The sequence below is a fragment of the Strix uralensis genome, chromosome 6, assembly GCF_047716275.1.
Source record: "Strix uralensis isolate ZFMK-TIS-50842 chromosome 6, bStrUra1, whole genome shotgun sequence".
NCBI classification, from domain to species: Eukaryota; Metazoa; Chordata; class Aves; order Strigiformes; family Strigidae; genus Strix; species Strix uralensis.
Window position 1 is genome coordinate 37,662,578 of NC_133977.1, and position 23,067 is coordinate 37,685,644.

Consider the following 23,067-nt stretch of genomic DNA (forward strand, 5'->3'; position numbering starts at 1 on the left):
AGGACGGTGTCGTAGCCAATAGGCTCAAAATCTAATTTGGCCAAAGAAGAACAAGACTAAAAATCAAGGCTAGCAGTAAAATTGTTTTTCAAAATGAAGACTGAAACATAGAGAAAAAGCTGGATTCTGTGACATTAACTTTGTTAAAGTTTTATGCGCAAGCTCTCCGATTATTTCAGATTCACACATGACTAATAAGGAAGACAAAACAAATTTTAAAATCATGTGTTAAGAGCCATTTGGAACAGTCACGGAGTCCATGACCTGGATTCACCTGCTCTCCTATAGTAAACTCTGAATACTAGCCTTTAATGGCAACAATCACTCATATAAAGATACTGCTTTAATTCATGTTTCCTGGTGGTATTTCGCATGTCGACTTTCCTGAAAAGGACTGTCCAGAAAAGTGGCAGTGATGCTTTACTGAAATTAATCAAAGCCTATAATCCCATTATCCTGTGTTTCAAGCATTTCTGGACCTATTGCTCAACAATCTGCTGAGCTTGAAATAACTCAATTTATGTAATTTCCAGTCTACTTTGTAATTATTTTCCATAATTTATAGCAGATTATGCAGAATGTCCCACAGAGATCAGCACACCATCTGAACTCTCTCTAGTTCTGACAAAAATCATTGAGATGTCAGATGACTGTGAGTTCAGATTTCCTTTCTATTAATGGGTAGTCATATTTCCATTCTTTGGAACCCTTATTTTTATCCAAAATCTGACATCTTCACCCTTCAAAGGAGTCAGCTATTAATCCCTGCTGGCATTTGAACTTAATCGGTGGGAAAAAAGAGCAAAAGAGGTAGAAAAATGAGAAACAATATCCAGACAACATGGAATAGAAAGAAAAAACAAGTATGTTATCAGGGACAAATTAGCAACCTATTGAATGTTATTAGCTTTGTATGTTATATTAAAACATGTTATTTCTCAAAACATTTGAAAGGTCAAAGAATACAGGAGAAGAATTTTTCTGAGTTCTGTAAATGGAAACAACTGGAAGTAATTACGTGAAACTGAAAACAACGGAGTTAATCAGATAAGAGCAAAGAGAGCTGTTAGTTCCAGAATATCAGTTAAATATGGTATGTCAAGCTCAGTTCTTAAAAACAGATAAAACAACATTAGCAAATACACTGTGTGGGAGAAGGAGATTCTACATTTGTAGCAGGATAGACATGCCCTGACTGGTCTTTTCTATTTATAGCTGTTTTAAGTCTGTGCATGTAAGTAACAAAACAGGAGAATTAAAAGGTTTCTGCTTTTTAATAAGTACATATAAATGAGTACATTTATGATTAATTTCCATGCAACCAAATGTAAAATAAACATTTTGAATATGATGTGCATTGGTGCATTGGGTTATCTGCAGTACAGATGTATTTCTAAAACAAATATGCCATCTAAAAGGGAAATGGCCATAGGCTTCTAAGTCTACAGGAGTCAATATAGTTTGTCCAGAGTTTGCTGTTAAATTTGCGTCTATTTTAGCAGCTGTTTTCATACAGGATGTTTTCACCAGAGAGGGTTGTTTGTGGGATTTTCAGTGATACGAAAATCTAGAAATGTTGATATAAAATAGACAACTAAAAGTTGTGTGTATATTTTCAGAAGGGACTTGACTGTTTTTAAGCACCTTTACAATAAAAGACCAAACTAGAGCTCTCCAGAAAACTGTCAAAGACCCACCGATGCATGACAGAGCATCTAAGCCTGTGGGCTAGAACTGTGGTTGTCTGAAGGAAGAGCAGTTTGAACCTTGCTTCACGTCTGCTGCAATTATCTGTGGTTACACCTATGTGAGCTGATAGGATGAGTCTGGTGATTACTACACTATTGGCATTGGCCTTGCTTTTCAACCCCAGCTTCAGCAGGCAAGAGCAAGATTAGATTTACTACAGTAAACACTTCATCTACCTGATCTGACAGACTAATGTAACTCGACCTGCCGTATTTTTAGGCAATGACTAACGGTAAATAAGCCAGCGTATGAAAAATACCTTCTTACCTGCTAGCATCCTATATCTCATTGATCTACTCTCTGTAATACATGTTAAAAGATGACATTTCTTTAAACATCAACTCTCCTGATTGAATATTTGCCTTTGTCACTTGTCAATAACCCTAGCTCCTAATGACTTTAAAAAAACAAGTCTTCAAACCACTAACTTGTATATTATTTAGCCAGATTTACTTAAACTGCAGGCATGTTCTAAATCACCCGCTACTCTCCTAAACTACATAGGTAACCTAAAAATATATATAAAGCAATTACACAGCAAATTAATGGTAATCCATTGCCACCCCTAGACAGACACATTTTCCAGCTTCCTAAGATCTAAATGATTCCCTCTAGGGCCTCATCATGTGCAAATGTGAGGCTGCCAAGGGTCAGTGGGTTATAACCTGAAACTCTCAGTCACACCTCTCCAACCTGGGCTGATGGAGCCTGTATTAAAAGGTTTTGTCCAGCGATCCTTCTCTAGCAACAAATAAGAAAAGATACTTAGAAGTTTGGTGCTGAAATAGTATCTATCTCAGCTGTAAAACTGGTCAATATGCAGTTCCAGATGTTCGGACGAAGCCACCTAAACTTTCCTTGTATCTCATGCTTTTTAGGCATGTATGTCTAAGGAGATACAATTGCCTATGAGAAATATATTCTAGAATGTCTAAGGAAACCAGAGAGGAAAGTCATTTGAAGCCAGGGACCTAATTAGGAATACATTAAAATTCCAGGCTCTCAGCTGTACTAGAAAACTCAAAAGCTTGACTGCATCTGCTTAACATTGGGATGTGTCTCCAGGGATAACCAAGTATGTCTAAATGCTTCCTATCCACAGGGACTGGTAGGGGTCAAAGACTGGAGTGACATGAGAACTGGATTTGGAGACTGTCCTCCTGAATATTGCTTGAGACTGTTAAATTTTTTATAACAATGGCAAAGAACAAGGGAGAAAAAAAAAAAGGATACAGGCTTATTTCAGTGTTTGGACAACCCACAGAACACCTGAATTCCAGAAGAAAAAGTATCTGCCCATTTTCTACCAGACTTTTCATGTAGAAATAACATTGATTAAACTGGACAAGCTGCTGTAAGTTCATTGCATCATGTTCCACATTTGGTTCCAATTCCTTTCTGGCTGCAGTTCAAGCTGGTTTTTGTCACATTTACAACTCCTTGAATAGGCTGGGATCTTAGTACATTAGAAAGGGATTTCCTTAAGCTTCGTTGTAGAATCTTCCACTGATGACTGGTCTTATTTGCCATCTACAACACAGAAATTCTTCCAAAGGTGGTAGATCCTGGTAACAGCAGAAGTGATGGCAGAAGACAGAACATAGAAGGAAACTGAGGTTTTGAAATTACTTCATGAAGTTAGAGGGTAAAGACAAAGAAAAGAACAATTTTAGAAAACTTGAATCTTTTTCATATTAAGTCTAGTTCTTGGAAGAAGTCAGTATTCATCACTTAAATCAAAACTTCCCTGAATTCATGTGTGTTGATTGATACTCCTTCCTGAGACCTTTTCTGTTAATACTTCTTATTTGATAAGAGATATGCAATTCACTCTCTTTTGTGATTCTGAAGAATTTGAATTTTACAGTTACAGAAAACAAATATAACTGATCCAGCTTTGATTTTTCAGCTGTGTCTCACAATGTCTATACATTGCCAGAGAGCAGACTTGGGTGAAGTGATCAAGATGTATTGTTATTTTTCACATTTGGAGGTTTAGGTTGGGGTTTTTTTTGTTGTAAAAGGACTACATTTCTGAATATGGAAAAACCTTCCCATGTTCCAGTTAGACTACTTTCCATTTAAATGGGTTGTCTGATAAAGGAAGTATTTTCCCTTCTGGAAGCCTACACTTTCTGACTTCCCAGTGCAAGACTTCTCTCATAGCACATGTAAATGCTTCTACTATGTCTTTTGCTCCGGTATTGTAGGTTGGCATATGCATAAGGTCAGATGACTTGGTGCCTGCCCAGTGGCTGCATTTATCATTATGTAGCTCATTATTTTAAGAGACCTTGTACAGAATTCTTCCTTTCTCATAAGAATTTACCTTCAAATATTTTTTCGTCATGCATAACATGTCCCCGTTCAAGGAAAGCATCTCAGAGAAAGCAGTCTGTCTGGTAAGTTTAAGATACGTTTCGGTCAGTGTAGTCCACTTCCATAAAGCCTGTTGTATATCTGAAAAAACTAAAAAGTCCTTTGTTAAAAGATCTTCAACCCCATGGAGTAAAAATACATTAAAATAACAAGAGATTTGGGAGGAGAAGGTAAAAGATGGAAGGCAGTGGTAGGACAGACAAGTGTGATAATTCTTCTAGTAAGTAATGAAGACATTTAACTTGATCAATTCTTATGAGAGTCAATTGAGCTCCATTGTATTTTGTCAATTCTAAGTACGTTAAGTGAATACTGACTTAGGGCAAAACTTTGCATAGTCAAACACCAAACTCAAAAAAATGTAAAAGTAAAGGTGATTTTTCTCTTTTTGCAATGGGAATCCTACTCACAGACCCTCCATTTTCAGAAGTGTCCAGTAACAAGATGAGAAGACTTAGAATCACTGACATTCCAGATGGTTGAGCATTCCTGAGTCTTTTGCAGTGCTTGGAAGATTGCACATATAGTCTCTGGTGTACAAATTTGGTGGGACTACAGATTGCAAAATGTCAGCAGTTCAAGACAACTGCAAGCACCTAAAAGATTCTCACCCATGTCAGATTAAAATTTTCCAGATGATACTTTAAATCACTTTTAAGGAGACACCACTGAGGGTAACCTACAAAATTCAGTTATTATTTAGCAACCAAAATTCCACTAAAACATTCACTTACAATGCAACACTCACAAACAATGCAAACACATGCTCAGTATTGTCCAGAGCTTAGCCAACCTGATTTTTTAAAATTTACATATTCATAATACAGAATAACAATATAAATACACATCAGCCTGGAATTAATTGACCACAGGACTCTGAACCTTTCTGATTTTCAATGCAGACAAAAGGGGACCTACTAGATCCGCTTAACCAGCAGAAAGCCTACAGGTAAGCTCTCGTATGTGGTAATTCTACATCAACAACCCTGTCTTTATTGCCCATCTTATAAATAACAGACAAGATCTACTGTAAATAATTTCTTGGTGCTGGAAAATATTCCAGGATTTCAGACATGGGGTACACTACAGTGAATCAGTACCCTACATAAAATTTCCTTCATTTGAAGGGCTGAGAAGAGTGTTCAGAGCTGATGATCTAAATCTCACGGTTTGTTTCTAATAATAACAGAAGCTTCACTTACCTGCTGTTGAAGCAAGAGACTGTTTTGTCACAGCTCATAAATTGCTGAAAACAGTTTCCTTTTTGTGAAGTTTTATAATCAGTACTTTTTAGCTTTATAAAGCAGTCTCCAGTTTAGTGTCTTCTATAAATCAAATGCCTCCCACTTTCAAACTTTAATTGCTAAAACAGTGACAACAGCTCTCTTTTAAGTAGACAGAAAGTAAACTAAATCTAGTTTTAACACCCTGGTTTAACGATTCCCATAACTGAAATGTCACCTGGCTACTTGAGAGAGAAGAGATGCCAATTTCAGTGATTGCCTACATGTATTTTCTTCACCTTTGTGTGATAATGCATTTAGCATTAATGAAGAGTAAACTTGATATGGTACATTTCTGAGTCTGTATATCCTTCTGAGTTTCAATTAAACAGGTTAATAAAATATTTTAAAGAAAAAAGAACAATTAAGGGTCACTTAAGAACAATTACAGGTATATACAACAGTACTATCCAGATTGTGAAGTCTGTCAAAAGTTCTAGAGATTTATAGGAAATAGAGTATTTCCTAGATGTTTTGTCACTTAAAGTAGTAGGCCTGATGCTGAAGTCACAATCGATATCCTAGTTTAAACTGTAAAACCAGATTCAAAAATAAGGATTATTTGGCTCCTAGTATTTGTTTTGGGTATCAAATAACAATAGAAATGCAGATACATTTAACTAAGGCTGAAAAAGAATTAACTTCATTATTTCATTTTGTCATTGCCCTGGAGGCCTTTGTTACACTAGTGATAATGTAGCAGAGATTCAACTAGATACTCTGTATTCCAAATTCATTGCTCTGATACACTGGCCACAACCACACTATAACACTAAGGGTGCGCATTAGTTAAAAATTAGGAATTTGACTTTTCACTACAAAGATTTTCCAGATTTTGTCCATGAGACACAGTTCTGTGAGATGCAGCACAACAGCAGCAAATGACTGGGGCTATGTTGGGGTAAAGAGGCTTGAAGACATATATATATAAAGATCATCTGGGACACAGCAGATTAACATTTTCAGAATATTTCTTAAAACTGTTGTTTTGAAGTCATTTCAGTTCACTGTTCGAACTATGCCAGGAGCTGCATGGGAACCTATGAAAGCCAGAAAGAGGAGTTGAATCTACAAGTTGTTAGGCCTTGCTGCATTGGAGCTATTCTGCACCTCGAAGAAGTTGAATTTCACCGTAAAGGAAAGGCATTATGTCCTGTTCAGGTAATTTCTGTTAAGGCGAGGGAGTGGACTTAGAAAAGAAGCACATCCCCAGATGAGTTAGCAAATAAAAGGAAGGAATAAGGACATAGTAACAGCTCCACTGAGTCAGACTAAGGACCAGCTGCTCAGTATCTCAAAGAAAGAACATGAGGAGACACTTTGGTGAGCAGTGTAAGAAACAGGACAAATACAGAATGATGCCTCTCAGGGAATATTTTCCCAGCTTCCTAACAGTTGGAGACTTAGAAGCTTTTTAAAAGTTGTTACCTATCTAACAGCCACTAAAGAACCTCTTATCCTTGAACTATGTAACTCTTTTTTGAATCCATTTATATTTTTGACCTCCAGAAAACCCTGCAGATTCTACAATTTAACTTAGATTTTCCCTGGATGAGTATTTAATTTTATTTGTTTAAAATCCACTATTCAAAATTTCACTGGGTGCACAGGTTTTTTTGCTGTGACAAACACTGAACAATTCTGCCCTGTTCATCCTTGGCTGAACTGTGATTTCATAATCTTGTTTTAGTCAATCTTTATCACCTCTTTCCCAAGTTCTCTAATTCCTAGTCAGCTTCCTCTCTTCTCATATGATGTAATTCAAAGTCTCTGATCACTCTTATCACCCTTTATTGCTTTACTGTATCTTTTTTGAAGTAGGGAAAGAGAACTGCCAGATTCAAATCAGAGTGTACCATGGATCTATACAGACATGGGGAAGTTTTGTTCACAAATCCTTTCTTCATAATTCCCAACATTCTGGTTTTTTGATTACTGTTGAACATTGAGCTGATATTTTCAGAGACTCTTCAAAGTAATTTCACAGTCTCATTCCTGATTAGTAATATCAAAAGTCCATTTGGTTATATAGGCAGTCACTTTTCATTTTTTAATGTAATTTCACATTTATCATGCAAAGTAATATCAACACTGAATTATATCTGCTGGTTTATTTTCCTGTCACGTAGTATCACAGTATCCTTCTGCAACATTTTGCAATCAGATTTAGATTTTGTTATCCTCAGCAATTTTATATCATCTGCAATTGTCACCTCAATATTCCTTCCCTTTACAGACCATTTACAAATATGCTGAAAAGCAAGGTTGCAAAACAAGGTCCTGAGAGATTCCAAAGATAAACTCCCTCCACAGCGACGAATGATCCCATATCCCTATTTCTATTTTTGTTTTCTATCTTTTTCTACTCCTATCTTTTAAGCATCTTATGACATATCCCATGAGCATGTCATTTATTTAATGACAGTAAGCATTTGGCTCAAGATTTTGTGAAATGTTTATGGATATCTGTATAAAGACTACTATCCAGATCAGAGAGATGGTTACTAACTCCTTCAAATAACAAACCAACCTGTGAGCTTGTTGTTTACCTGTATAGAAGAGGATCACACATAGATATTAACCTATTATACATATGCTATCTATAGATATCCTAAGTATATTTCCTGTTGATTCATCAAGGCAGAAGTCAGAGCAAGCCATCCATTTCCAATTTTCAGAGTTACCACTACAGACCTCTCTGAAATTGGTGGGTTTGATAATTATGAAAAGAGGCTGATTAGACAATGTAGCAGAGACAACCACTCAGAAATCTCATAAATTCCTTCAAAACTCTTGGACAAATACCATCAGGCCCTGGTACTGCTAATTTTATTGATTCAACCTAAAAACTCTTCCATTGACTCTTCAGTTTGAGACAACAGCTCTGTAAAGATTATACTGGAGGGGGAACTTATAAAATGACTACCTCAATAGCGAACACCAATACAAATAACCCATCCAGATTTTCTACTATGTCCTTATTGCCTTTGTTCTTTCTTAGTCTTTCTCCTTTCATACCTTAATCATTTATCTGCTGCACAGTCTCTTTGGCAAATCTCCATGAGTGGCCAGTGACTTGTTTCCTCAGGAAAATCTTTAATTCCCCCAGGTCCAGTGAAATCTCTAAAATAATTCATGATGCAATTTCAGTTTGCATTCAAATGCGAACACAGAGTATCTCTTGCACCTTGAGCAGTCATTCAAACCTGTGCAAGGTGGATGTAAAATATGACCATTCTTACTAATTACTACAAAGGGAAGAAGACAATGGAGAATCAGCTCTACCAGATTTATACTGTGCCTATGAAATAATTGAATGAAATTTTACAATTACATGCCGTTTTGCACTGAAACGCCACTGTGATGTCTGAAAAGAAATCTCAAATTATTTCCTGCAAATGGGGAGCTCCTTAGTACACTTCTTGCACATGTTAAATACCTATTAGAAATGTGTGGTTTGGTACCTAAAAACAAGGATTTATTTCCTGTTTGATAACTCAGTGCAAAGTTAATGGAAATGTTTGTACAATTTATGTTTACAATGTCAGTGGTAATGGGAAGATCTGCTGGAATATAGATCAATGTTTTCTGGTGATGGAAAATTTTATGGCCCAGTTGCTACATTTATGAACAGGCTACAGAATAAAACCTTGAAAGGCAAGAGTCAAATAATAATTTATAGGTTTGCTCTTTGGTACTGGGCAGAGTTTACAATACCTTTTAAAAATCTGACTTTTTCATATCCATAAAAACTTGGTGGGAAGGATACAGTTAAAGCCTAACTGCAAACTCTTACTCATGTGAAAAAATAGGGGGTTTACCTGAATGTGGGGAAAGGACGGGAACATTTTCTATTTCCCACTCTTCTGATATTTAATCAGAGTTAAACCAAAGTTATCCTACAGCAACTTTGAATTGTGAATAAGGAGCAAAAGAGAGGGAGAGGGTGACTCTTCAAGATTTCACTTTGTGATCAAAATATTATTAGGGTTGAATATGACAGCTCTTCATAATTATATTGTACTGTACTTCAAAAAACATGGATGAGGTCCGGAGAAATCAGAGCAATCAAACAAAAAAAGCAAGATACATTCTTGAACAAGAACACTTAAGTTTTCTGATCTCCAGCACAGAGGTTGGAGTCAGTTATCATTTTGCAGTAAATTCATTTGTATCAATAAAGCTGAGGGAGACATCAAACAGAATAGTTTAAAAGGGTATGTTGGAAGCCTCAAGACACAGTTGCTGTGTTTGGCAACGAAGTGACAAAGATACTTTTCAGGAAGGTCTTTTTTATCTTATCTCTGGTTCAAATTTCAGGTTTTCCTTCTTCTTTTTCCTCTTCTCCTTTTTCATTTTATTGAAGTCATGTTCAACATTAATAATACAATACTCAGCCTACCACCAAAGAACTCACTTAGTATCTGCAAAGCTAACAACTAACCCTTTATTCAGAGGCTTGTATGGGGGGTTTATAAAAGAAGGTAAGAAACCCTGCACAGAGGGATGGAGACCTTGCAGAGACCAGGCAACAGGGCTTTGAAGGAGACAAGAGGGGGCTAGCAACTGGAACAAAGGCAGGAATGCTGGATGTAGTCCACCTCACAAGAAAGAGATTTCTATATTAAAAATATTTTCTGTATCTATATTCTCTAATAATATACATTTCATAATAACAGATTTTACTATTAGGGAAGGCAAACTAACTTTTATGTGTGCTGTAATTTTGTTAATACAGTGTTACAAGCCAAAAGGAAACACAGTTTACACATACCTCCCTAAAGAAAGGTTTACGCAGGTATTGCCTGTGAATAATCACAGAATCTTCTATGTTCTAGACATGCTCTCCATGTTACAGTAGTTTATTCTTTGAACAACAGAGATGGAAAATTCAACAAGTACACTACATTAAGCAATTCTGCAGTTAGCACTGGTGACTTCTGTGCATTTACATTTTAGGTTATTATCCACTGCTGGTCCCTAAAGAGAATTCTCCAAAACTCAGTAGAGAGAAGTGCAAAAGAATTGATGCCACAACATAAACATTCCAGAAACAGTCCCACTGCATCCAATGTCTTCTAAGGATTACTTCTGTCCTTTTACGTGGAGTTTACAGGAAGCAGCAGCAGTGAGTATAGATGTGACTTCTTAACCTAGTCTGCCCGAGTTCTCTACTAATCCAAAGCTGTGACTGGCACACAATCACGAGGGAGTTTTGTTATCCACTCAGGGTGGGGCTGTACCCACCACTTTTGGACAAAAAAATCAAGCAGGAAAACAGTATCAGTAGGCGATATATTGAATGTCTCTACCGGAATAGAATTCTTTTCCTCATTAATCAGACAGACCTCAGAGTAACCCAAGTTCTCCATTAACACAGGTATAGCCAAGATCCTCAGTCCTAGCCTTATAGAATGTTTAGGTGTTTTCACACATGCAACAGACCTACCAACTTATCTCCTTTAATCACTGAACACTGCTGGCTCACAGGATGTGTTTGTTTGCATGTAGGGCAGCTACACGTGTGGTGACACTCTGGAAGCACACATGGTGTCACATGGTGGAGTGTGACTACTCTGGGAAGTATGCTTCCTGGCAGATCCTTGAGCAGATAGGGTGCCCTTGGGAGGCACCCGACATTGCAGCGCAGCACTACCCAAGGGTGATGGGGTCAGTAAGCAGAGTCCTGGAGCTGGAAGGAGCAAACAGACAAGGTGAGATGCCAGCATCATGGCCCCAATTGCATTACCAGGCCTTAATGGTCCTAATCAGCCTCACTTGGGGCCTCCACACTCTCTTCCCATGGGCACAGAATGAGCATGCAGATGGGCGATGCTTTAACTGTGTGAGCTTCATGCTGATTGTGGGACAGGCCTGAGATAGCTACATTTGAATAATTGGTGGCCTGCTTGTTACTCACTAAAATGAGGAATAAACATGTAAGTGCCAGGCTGCTCTTAAATCCTTTGAATACTTTAATGCTGCAGGGGTTTATGTACCCTCTTCTTTCAGTCTCTTGATCCCTATGCTCCAAGAACCCAACCTCTCCTCAGGGAACGCTCCTTGAGCGGAGAGCTCCCTCTCCTATGCAGTTTTCACTTCCTTAATCAATGCACAGTTCGCTCACCTCTGCCATATTTTTTCATTTAGCTATGTCTGACATACATACTGTAAAATACGTAGTATAACTTCCTATTCCTGAATGGAGGATCTGGTTGGTATGCTGCAGCTTGAAAACTGTTAGCTCATAAGATCTGCTGTTCCTTCAGTAAGAGCTCTGCTAGGAGAGCACTGTTGTTATTTTCCGATATATTTCTATACCAGAACATATCAAACTCAAAAATGATTGCAATGTTAAATCAGCTCCTTCATATGAGCTTCCTAAATTAAAAGCATAATAAATGGAAGAGAATGAAAGCGTTGTATACCATTATTTCACCTGTGACAAGATCCTGTTCCACGAATGATAGCAGATCTTTTTAAAAGTTACCCATCTTACACAGAAAGAGGTTCAAGGCTTTGATCATTCAACGCCCAGTAAAATTTTCAAATCCCTAACCTCTCATTTAATGCCAGCGAGAGCTTCCAACCGGGAACACAGCATAATGCTGGGTGAAAAGTGAAACTCCAAATTGCACAGCATTATTGCAGATGCTTGAGGGTACAAACAAGTGTCCTTCAGCATGCATTGTCCACATCACAATTTTCCGTCCTGCGTGGAGAAACCCAATATGAATAGTGCTGAACGCTAGCATAGATTTGTTTTGAATCGTCACCAAAACCATACCCATTTACTTGATTTTGTTTTGGGGTGTTTTTTTGAGTAACCATGTGGAGCAGTTTGCTAACAACTGGCTACGTGAGAAAGGGCACAGCACCGAGGAACTGCTGACAACGGCGACGTGATGGGAGAATACCGAAAAGTATCAAAGAAGAACAAAGAACAGAAGCAGGACTATGTAGAAGGCCTTGTAGAAATCATAAGGGGAGAGATTGGTATTTAACCTTAGCAACCAATGTATCTAACCTTAGCAACCTATAAGGAGCTTGCTTTTTGCAATATGTATGAACTAATTATTGTGGATATAAAAGCAGTGTGAGTACTAATAAAGTTGAGCCTTTGTGCATTAAATGATGGCTGGGCTCCCTCTGCGTTCTTTCAACAAATGGTGACCGCGACGTGATACGTGCCAAAGGACGTATAAGGCACCACGAAGGATAAAGACCAGAGAAGGTTGTTCAGGTCCTTAAGCAGCGAGGACGGCGAAAGGCGACTAAAAAGGCCCGCGCCCAGGGTGTCACAAGAGGTGAGCCCTGCTGATACGTGCTGCCGAAACCTGGAAAGGCTGCAACGGAAAAATTAAGGTATGGACAGGCAAGCAGCATATGATTTATTTGCATCCTGGCTGGCACAACGCCGGGTTGAGGGAATAGATGTAAAAAAGGATCTTCAGGGGCTTTTAGCTTATGGGGTAGAGCAAGGTTGTTTTATTAATCCACATACAGTTCATGAGTTATCGGAATGGCGAAAATTTGGAGATAAATTATGGGAATTAACATTGAATGATGATAAGACAGCAAAAAAGTTGGGAAAGTTATGGAGGGTGGTTCATAATGAATTGCTCAGGTATCGGGCTGAAAAAAGAGCTGCACAGAGCGCAATTGCGGCAAAAGAGAAAAACACCAGATATGGGGAGGAGGAAACTAAGTGGCCATTACCGCCTGCGTTTCGTGAGCTTGTTTTACCACCTTTACGTTCCGAAGAGACGGGACAGGAAAGCTCAGAACGAGTTCTCCCTACCGCTCCCCTCGCTTCTGCCCTGAGTAGCCCTGACGCGTCCAGCCAGACTGTGACGCCGGAAAGCGAGAATTCTACTCCTGGCTCAGAAGATGGGCTGGGGATAGAGATCGCTAAAGAAAGGTGTCGGGCTTGGAATGCATTGGCACGAGAGGGGTTAGAAAAAGGGGATGAGGAGATGACTCAGATGGCGACAGCAATGGCTTTTCCAGTTCAGTTTCAGCCGAACCCAGCTGGTGGACTAAATGCTACTGTTACGGCATTAGATTGGAAGCTTTTATCACAATTGCGCTCTACAGTGAGTTCTTATGGTGTTACTGGTGAACCGACTCGTCAAATGTTAGATTATCTCTGGAGCACTCAACTTCTTTTGCCTGCAGATTGTCGGGGTATAGCAAAGTTAATTTTCTCTCCTAGTCAGTGGTTGTTGTTTAATGCGCATTGGCAAGCGAGAGTGTTAGAATCGATAGCGGTACAGCGGCAAGCAGGAGATCCATTACAAGGGGTTACAATGGATGAATTAATGGGGTTAGGACCTTATGCTAGAGTAGAAGCTCAAGCACTGCTCGGTCCGGATAAAGTGAGAGAGGCAATGAGGTTAGTGAGAGAAGCCATAGAGCAAGTGAAAGAGCCAGGCGGAGTTCCAATGTATATGGGAATTAAGCAAGGGAGAGAAGAGACTTTGGGCAGTTTTGTAGATAAGTTGGTAAATGCAATTGAAAGAGCAAGAGTACCTCTCTACATGCAGGGTGCTCTCTTAAAACAGTGTATTTCACAAAATGGCAATCCTGCTACAAAGAGTTTATTGAATACATTAAGGGCACATTGGACTATAGAGGAGGCACTTGAAAAAGCGTCCTCGATACCTACTGGACCTCAGGCTTTTCTTGTAGAGGCAATAAAGAAATTAGGGGAAGGAATGAAAGAACAGGCTCAGGCTACTCAAAGTCAGGTTATGGCAGCCCTTGCGCCTCTCCAGACTTCAGCAGCAACAGCAGTTAAAGTGCAAACACCTAAAAAGGGGCAGCTGCGGTGTTACCGATGCGGAGCTCCAGGGCATGTACGAAAGAGTTGTACAGCCAGAAATGTATGGTGTCAAACTTGCCGATCTAACTCCCATAATGAGGTGGCTTGCCACAGACGGTCGGGAAACTCCACACGGAGCGCGTTCGCCGGCCGCCGCGCAACGACCAAAATTGCAGCCGCAGCGCAGTCCTTCAACCCGCCACCCGGGGAAGTCTCGGGTTGGACCTGGCAGCAGCAGTAGATGTTATTCTGTTAACAAATAATCCTCAAACAATATCTACGAATGTACGAGGACCTATCATTATTAATGGGAGAGCCATGGGAGCTTTATTATTAGGAAGATCATCGGCATCACAATGTGGACTATTTGTTTTACCGGGAGTTATTGATGCAGATTATGAAGGTGAAATCTATATTATGGCATATACACTGAATCCACCAGTAAAGATTGCACAGGGACAACGGATTGCACAGCTGGTGCCTCTGCCACAAGTGACTCAAACAATACGACCAATAACTGAGGAGAGTCGTGGAAACAAAGGCTTCGGATCCACAGGAAGCCTGACCCTGCTAACACTGAATCTGAGTACGAGACCTAGGAAGACTGTTCACCTGTCATTTCAAGGTAACGCAATAACTGTGGAAGGGTTGTTAGACACAGGCGCAGATTCCAGCATACTGTCGCCTTCTTCTTGGCCACAAGGCTGGCCGTTACAAGAGCATACCACAACCATCACTGGCGTGGGTGGTTTAACTTTAGCTAATCGAACGCCGCCCCTACAATTAACAATTGAAGGACAAACAGTCACAGCGGTGCTTGCTGTAGTGCAATTACCTCCAGGGGTAAATTGCTTAATTGGAAGAGATGTGTTAGCACAAATGGGAATAGTTTTGACAAATGATCACCATTTATTCTAATGGCCATTGCTTGGACTTTCCCGATCCCTATAACTTGGACATCTGATGATCCAATATGGGTAAAGCAGTGGCCACTAAAAAGGGAAAGTCTTGAGCAAGCACACTTGCTAGTACAAGAACAATATCAGCAAAGACATTTAAGATTATCTACTAGTCCTTGGAATACTCCGATATTTGTCATAAAAAAGAAATCAGGCAAATATCGACTTTTGCATGACCTTAGAGAAGTAAACAAACAAATGGAACCAATGGGGGCTTTACAACCAGATATGCCGAATCCAGCTATGTTACCTTATGAATGGCCTATATTGATTGTGGACTTAAAAGATTGTTTCTTTACGATTCCGCTTCATGAAAAGGACATGCGCCGATTTGCTTTCACTTTACCGGCAATAAATAGAGAAGGGCCAGATCAACGGTTTGAATGGACAGTTTTACCGCAAGGAATGAGAAATAGTCCAACTTTATGTCAGATTTTTGTAGATGCAGCCTTACAGCCATTACGTCAAAAATGGACTGATGTTATAATTTATCACTATATGGATGATATATTATTTGCACAGAAAGAACCATTTACAGAAGCACAGATAAAAGAAATTGTAAACACCCTTGCAAAGCAAAGATTGGTAATTGCACCAGAAAAGATACAAAAAACAGCTCCATGGAAATATTTAGGATTGTCTTTGATGAAACAAATAGTAGCACCACAAAAATTGATAATTAATCCTGAAATCTCAACACTGCATGATGCTCAAAAGCTATTAGGAAATTTACAATGGCTAAAACCTATAGTGGGCATCCCAAACGAGCTTTTACAACAATTAAGACCACTGTTAAAAGGAAATGATCCTGCACAGGTAGTGTCTTTATCAGCAGATCAGAAGCGAGTGCTACAACAGATTATGGATCGTATTACTTCTGGACAAGTGCGTCGGAGAGACGCTGAGCTCCCCCTGGACATACTTGTGTGGATGGGTTCACAGCATTTGCTCGGAGCTATTACGCAGTCTAAAAAGAAAACGGGGGAGACATGGGTGCTAGAATGGATCACGCCAGCATTACAACAATCAAAATCTACAACAATCAAAATCTCTACTTCAAAAAATTGAGGCATTAGCAAATTTAGTAAAGAAAGGTCGTGTGCGAGTTATTCAAATAAGTGGAAGAGAACCTCAATTCATATACTGTCCAATGCAGAAGGAAACCATGCAGTGGTACCTGGCAAATAGCACAGCATTGCAGGAAGCCATGTTAAATGGGCCAATGATGTTGTCAACTGATCAATTATCTATGGAACCTTTGAGATGGTTGGGACAATTACATTGGATTGAACAGCCAAAAAGACAACAGGCGCCGATTCCGAATGCCATCACAGTTTATACAGATGCAGGAAAGAAATCTCAGACAGCAGCTATAACGTGGCAGGAAGATAATACATGGAAACACGAGATATTAAAAGCCACAGCACAAGACACACTACAAACTTTGGAACTGTTGGCAGTAGTTTGGGCGATGGTTAAGTTTAATGAACCATTGAATATTGTAACTGATTCTATGTATGTAGCGGGAATAGTAGCAAGGATAGAAGATGCAGAAGTCAGGGAAGTACAAAATAAGCGTCTCTATGAGTTGTTCTTACAATTACAGAGGGCCATAAAAATAAGGGAACAACCGTATGCTGTAATTCATGTTAGGAGTCATAAATGGGATATAGGACTTGGGGAAGGTAATGCTCGAGCGGACAAATTGGTATCCACTGTTATACATGTTCCTATGCCGAAAGACAAATTGGCAAAAGAAGCACATGACATATTCCACCAGAATGCAAAAGGGCTAAAAACACAGTTTGGCATCACAATGGCGGAAGCAACGGCCATAGTAAAAACATGCCCTGTTTGTAGTTTTCACAATAAAGGGGTTGGTATTGGAATAGGAGTTAATCCTAGAGGGACGAAATCTAATGAAGTATGGCAAATGGATGTGACTCACATACAAAGTTTTGGTAGACTTAAATATGTACATGTTACTATAGATACTTATAGCAAATATATATGGGCCTCTGCGCAGAGTGGAGAAAAGGCCATACAGGTAATCAGACACTTAACATGTTGTTTTGCAATAATGGGAGTCCCGAATACTATAAAGACAGACAATGGACCAGCATATGTCGGAAGTCGAGTGCAGAGATTTTTAAACAAGTGGGGAGTGAAGCATGTAACAGGGATACCGCATTCTCCCACAGGACAGGCCATAGTTGAGAGAGCAAATGGTACCTTGAAACGTTATGTAGCAAAATATCAGGAAATACAGGATGTACAGGAAAGATTAGCAAAAACATTATTTGTAATGAATCACTTGTGTATATTTGGAGACGCAGAACAACCACCAGCTATGTTACATTATGAGAAGGCAAAAGTAAGTGAGGGAAGGAAAGAGATATGGGTAAATTATAAGGATCCAAAAGATGGATTGTGGAAAGGACCAGCTAAAGTAGTAATATGGGGAAGGGGATATCTTTGTGTTTCTACACCAACAGGCACCGTATGGGTTCCAGCGAGATGGGCGAAACCTGCCGCACCTCCCAATGACGCCAGAGGAGAGACAAGCTCATCGACAGCGACTGAAGATTCAGCCGGTTCTAGCGCGGATTGAGAGTCTACTCGGACATTCACTTTACTGGGCAACGCTGCCAGATGTTTGGGGAATTATTGAATGGTTAAATGTTAGTGTGACAAGGGTTAGTCACGCTTGCTTAAGCTGCCAGAGTCAAGACCATAAGGCCTGGGTAAAACTATTCTGTGGGGGGTGTGAGAAAAGGTATTGGATACATCAAACACAGCTATATTTTGGGTCAAGGTGCATTAATTGTCGTAATGCATGGATTCATGATAATCCACTGAGTGCACTTGCAAGGTTAACAGGACAGCCAGCTCAAGAGTGTCTATATCTGTGGGAAAATCAGGAGTCATTATTTTTGTCAGCGGCTGTTTGGTGGCTACAGCATCACGAACAGCGGCTAGTGCAAGAATCAAAATCTGCATGTTTACAGACTGAGTGTTTCATACATAGTGCTATTCCTACGTGGATACAGATTGCTCCCCGTAGGTGGGGACAGATGAAAAGGCGTTATGTAGCAATAAAAGATGGAAGTACAAAGAACAATTGATTAATCAGGATTAGGAATTTATTTGTGTCTCCACAGATGGCAACCTTCATTAAGATCCTATCCAGCGTGATTGGCCTGTTTTGGACAATATATCAAGCTGAAGGCTGGATGGTTTCACAACCCAAACAGAATGTCTGGGTGACTCTGCATTGAAAAAACTAACAAAGTTGGGATGTTGGCTTAGCAAACAGACTAATGCTACTTCTTTAGCTTTAAGTGGTCTTTTAACTGATGTTGATAGTGTTAGACATGCTACTTTACAGAACAGAGCAGCTATTGATTTTTTGCTTTTAGCGCAAGGACATGGATGTGAGGAATTTGAAGGAATGTGTTGCATGAACCTGACAGACAATTATTCTTCAGTCCATGCAAAGATTAAGAAATTGCAGGAAGGTCTGCACAGCTTGAAACAAGTAGATGGATTAGGGATTGAAAGCTGGTTAAAAGAATGGGGGCTTTCAGGATGGTTAATATCTCTGATCAAGTCTATAGGGGTCATGATCTTGGTAATTGTGGTTGTGCTTTTGATGTTGCCATGTATTGTCAGTCTTCTGCAAAGGGCCCTGCAGAAGACTGCCTCTGCAATATTTTTAGCACAAGTGCAAAAAGAAAACGGGGGAGATGTGGAGCAGTTTGCTAACAACTGGCTACGTGAGAAAGGGCACAGCACCGAGGAACTGCTGACAACGGCGACGTGATGGGAGAATACCGAAAAGTATCAAAGAAGAACAAAGAACAGAAGCAGGACTATGTAGAAGGCCTTGTAGAAATCATAAGGGGAGAGATTGGTATTTAACCTTAGCAACCAATGTATCTAACCTTAGCAACCTATAAGGAGCTTGCTTTTTGCAATATGTATGAACTAATTATTGTGGATATAAAAGCAGTGTGAGTACTAATAAAGTTGAGCCTTTGTGCATTAAATGATGGCTGGGCTCCCTCTGCGTTCTTTCAACATAACCATCTTCTCGTGATTCATGGCATGTGAAGAATACTGTAACTGATATTGATTTCAGTTCTGCAGCTTATTACAAGCTATACTTATTCTTCCTTTAATTTATATTAAGTTGTACAGCTAAGCAGAAACATCTTTTTTTACTTTTATCTTGATCTACCCCTTATGAAAGAAGCCTCTATCGATACCAGGGCGCAGGATCGGCCACCAGATGTCACCCATCTTCTATTAACTACCTCTAAATCTGTACATGCCGGCTTGGGAAAACACACCGTTCTCCAGAAGCTGTGCTACAGACTGTCTCGCCACTACAAAACAGAGTCATCTTCTCTTTACAAAAGTACATTATCTTCCTTTGCTCTAATGGCTCCCAAACACTGAAGCTCTAGTAGCTTGTGCAGTGCGTTGTAAAGACTACCTAAGAAGTAGATGAATACGCTACAACTCCTGGCACAAATACCTGTGTGTGTCTAACGCTTAGAAAAATGTTAGCTGATGTAATGAGTCCACCTAGCACAGCCAAAACCGCAACTGCTACCAAAGACAAGATCCGTGTCTAACCTTATGTATTTGTCGGGGCAGTGAAGGGTTTGGTGGAGGAGCGCGGGGAAGGCAGAAGAGGGCTCTTGGGAAGCTGCTTCGGGGCGCACGGTGGGCCAGCGCTCTTCCAGCCATGTCTACCTGTCCCTGCTTTCCTGAGTTCTGGCTGACAGACTGCCCAGCACCGTGAGGCGGCAGCGCCGGTTTCCAGGGCCGTTCCTCCCCGCCGGCCCCTCAGCGGCCTCCGCTAGGCCTGAGCGCGGCCCGCCGCTCCGCCGCAGGCAGGTGTGAGGGGAAAAGGGCCTGCTCGAGGTCGGGCCGGGGGCGGGAGACAAGGCCGCCCCTCAGGAGCGCCAGGCTGAGGGGCGGCCAAGGCGTCGCCTCCCCAGCGGGCTCATGGGCGTTGCCCAGCGGAGCCCCCCCCCACCCCGCACACTCACCCCGGCGTGCGGCGGCGGCTGCGCGCCGGCGGCCCTGCCCGCTTACGGCCGCTTCTCCTCGCACCCGCGGCCGCTCACCCCCTCAGCGCTGCCTCCCGCCCCTTGAGGGCGCCGCGCCCCGCCGCCGGGCGGGCACTTTGCAGACGCTCCCTCGCTCTCGCCTCGGCCTGTCACAGACGCTTCCGGCCGGGCGGGCCGTTTGCGCGCGCTCGTCCCCACCCGCGCGGCCGCCGGCCGTGCCGTGCCGTGCCTCGCTCCCTCCCTCGCTCGTTCGCGGCCAGCAGTTTGCAGACGCTCCCTGGCGCCCGCCCGCCTCCAGGTGGCCCGGCCCCCACGGCGGGCGCGGCGGCCGCCCCTCAGCCCGCGCCGGCCTCCGCCGAGGGCCATGGGCGATGCGCTGCTCCCGGCGCGGGGGGCTGCGCACAGGCGGCGCCGGAGGAGGTGAGGCGGCGCCGGGGTTGGGGGTGGTGGGGGGCTGGGGCCGCGCCCAGCCCCGCTCTGTGTGTGTGTGTGTGCGCGCGTGAGGGGGGCGCTGCCGTTGCCCCCTCAGGCCGTGAGGGAGAGCGGTCTCCTCAGCCCCCCCCCACCCGCTGCAGCTGTGCGGGGAAGGGGCCGCTCCCCCCACCCCTTCTCCGGGCAACATCCTCCCCTCCGGGGGCCGGCCCGGCGCGGGGGAGCCGCTTGCCCGGGGGCCGCGGGGCGCTACGAGGTGGGGCCGGCGGTGGGTGCGGAACGGGGCGGGGGGGGATATCGCCGGGGCAGCCGCCTCCTCGGTGCGGCGGGGCCCGTCCTTGCGGCGGCCCGGCCGCCCCCGTCACCTTGCGTAACGACCTTCCGCGGCCGGCGCGGCGGGGAGAGCCTCCGCGGGCGGTGGCTGCCGCCCCCCGAGCGGGGCCGGGGCCCGGGAGGTGTCTCCGGAGGCGGGGGGCGGCCCCGGGGAGCCCGGCGGTGGCCGCCCGCCGTGTGCCCGGGAGGACGGGCGGGCGCGCCCGGCGCTGAGGGACGGAGCAGCGCTGGCGGAGGCTTTAGCGAAGCGCGGGTGGCAGGCTTCGCTGTGGATGGGAGGGTGATCTCAGGCGAAAGTCTGTGGAAATCTCCGCCTTACGATCCGATCGGGTTCCACCCGATGCTGGTTTTGTTTCCTCTTCAGACTTTGTAAGCCTCTAGGAAGCGGATTTGAGAAAAAGGTTCCTGAAAACTGTCATCTCTGTGCCAACTGTGCCGTGGTCTGCCATGTCTGCTACTTTTTTTTTGCCAGAGGTGCATTGAGCTTTAGATTGGAAATAACAGTGCTCGTCATTTGTCGGGTTCGGCGTTTCTTGCACATCAACATCGTCTTGTGATTTGATCGTAGGGATTTATCATTCTGTGCAAAGCAGTGGCTGACCTGATGTGATTGTATGGGCGTGTGGACCAACATTAAACAAGAATTTTGGGGTTCTGTTTTATTCTCTCCCTTGAGTCTTAGCAACTATTTAAGGTAAACTTACTTTTTTAATACATTTAAGGGGAAAATAAATGTCACTCAGTTTTGAGGAACTAAATCTTGGTAGAGGCTTTCCTCACTGTTAACACAGGGAGTGTAGGTTCCACCTTTTCCAGATACCTTATAGTATCAATCTCATCTTTTGATTGCATGTTTCTGTTTCTGGCATTGTGGTCAGTAAACTTGGGAGAATTAATTCTGAATTCTTGCATTAGGTCTTGATACATCAGTCTCTCTTGATGAATGTTCTTTAAATGAAGGCTCACTCTTGAGATTTATGTTATTCTAGTATACAGTCTTATTTGTTTAAAAAGCTCTGTCACCTTGTCCCCATGAAATAGTATGATAGCTTTTTCAACAGCATGACTCATAATCCTAAATACAGGAATGAATTTTGACTTAGTGCAGTGCAAGCGCTTTATCTCAGCAAACAGCCTTGTGTGTAGAAAATATAAGTAGGGTGGAGGGAATGTATGGTACTGTATCTGTTAATCTTTGTCCTCAGGAGGACAGCGTTTGAAGTTGTTTGCAGGCTAGGGGTATGTCTTTACTTCCAAATCAATGAGGTGATCTCAGTTCTTTCAAAATACTTTTGTTACTTCATAAAAAACTGAAAAGCATTCAGAAAAGGAGGAACCAGTTAGTTCTTGTTATTTATTATTGAAACCATTTTGCCTGGGGACACCGAGTCCAATTTAGTCTGAATGTATGATTTACCTTTTTTCTTCTTCATCTCTGTGTAATGACTCTGACTGTTCTTCATGAGAATCTCTGCTTACTGCAGCACCCACAGTTCACATAATTATTGGTGGCTGTACCAAGCCTAATAGTAGGAAAAAAAGTCACCTTTTTTTCTGGTGGTTTTATTACATAAAGCTAACTTTCACTACTGCTTCCTGCTCTTTACCTGTAAGAAATGATGTAGACAATAGTTTACTCTTAAAATGGCCCATGGAGCAGTATGTTTAGCAAAAGGAATGTCTGTTCTTCATAATTTAATGTATGCAGACTGTTTTCTGTTGCTCTTATATAGAATATGGATTTATTTTGTACAAACAGAGTAAGGATTAAATAAGAACATATGCTGCTTCTTTTCTGGGTGATAAATCCATCTTGCTGTCCAGGAGGGAGGCAGCTTATACAGCCTGGACTGAAAAGATGCTGAAAGACAAAGTGACTGAATACTGTGTATAAGAAGATCAGGTCATTTAAGCTTCCAAAACTAAACTGCCTAAAACTTAGGAAGCGGCCAGCAACACAGGGTGCAAATAATCTAAAATTCTTAATTTGCTTCATGAAATAGAATCTGGCAAAATAATGAAGTGTT

General features: G+C 41.9%; 1 protein-coding gene and 1 long non-coding RNA gene across 6 annotated transcripts in view; one reads left to right on the top strand and one right to left on the bottom strand.

Moving 5' to 3' along the window:
- Positions 1 to 1,350: 1,350 nt before the first annotated feature.
- Positions 1,351 to 20,334, bottom strand: LOC141945475 (uncharacterized). Its single transcript, XR_012629526.1, has 3 exons — positions 20,255 to 20,334; positions 4,079 to 4,218; positions 1,351 to 3,377 (listed from the first exon to the last, which is right to left on the bottom strand). It is a non-coding gene; the product is annotated as an uncharacterized LOC141945475 (long non-coding RNA).
- Positions 20,335 to 20,502: 168 nt separating this feature from the next.
- MGAT5 (alpha-1,6-mannosylglycoprotein 6-beta-N-acetylglucosaminyltransferase) overlaps positions 20,503 to 23,067 on the top strand; it is a 135,903-nt gene continuing 133,338 nt past the window's right edge. For 3 of the 5 annotated variants that reach the window (XM_074873710.1, XM_074873711.1, XM_074873709.1), the window contains exon 1: positions 20,504 to 20,695. The gene's annotated coding sequence lies outside the window, so the exon portion shown is untranslated. Of the gene's footprint in view, positions 20,696 to 21,517; positions 21,735 to 23,067 lie in introns of those variants that run through there. The other 2 variants (XM_074873713.1, XM_074873712.1) reach the window with 2 other exon arrangements.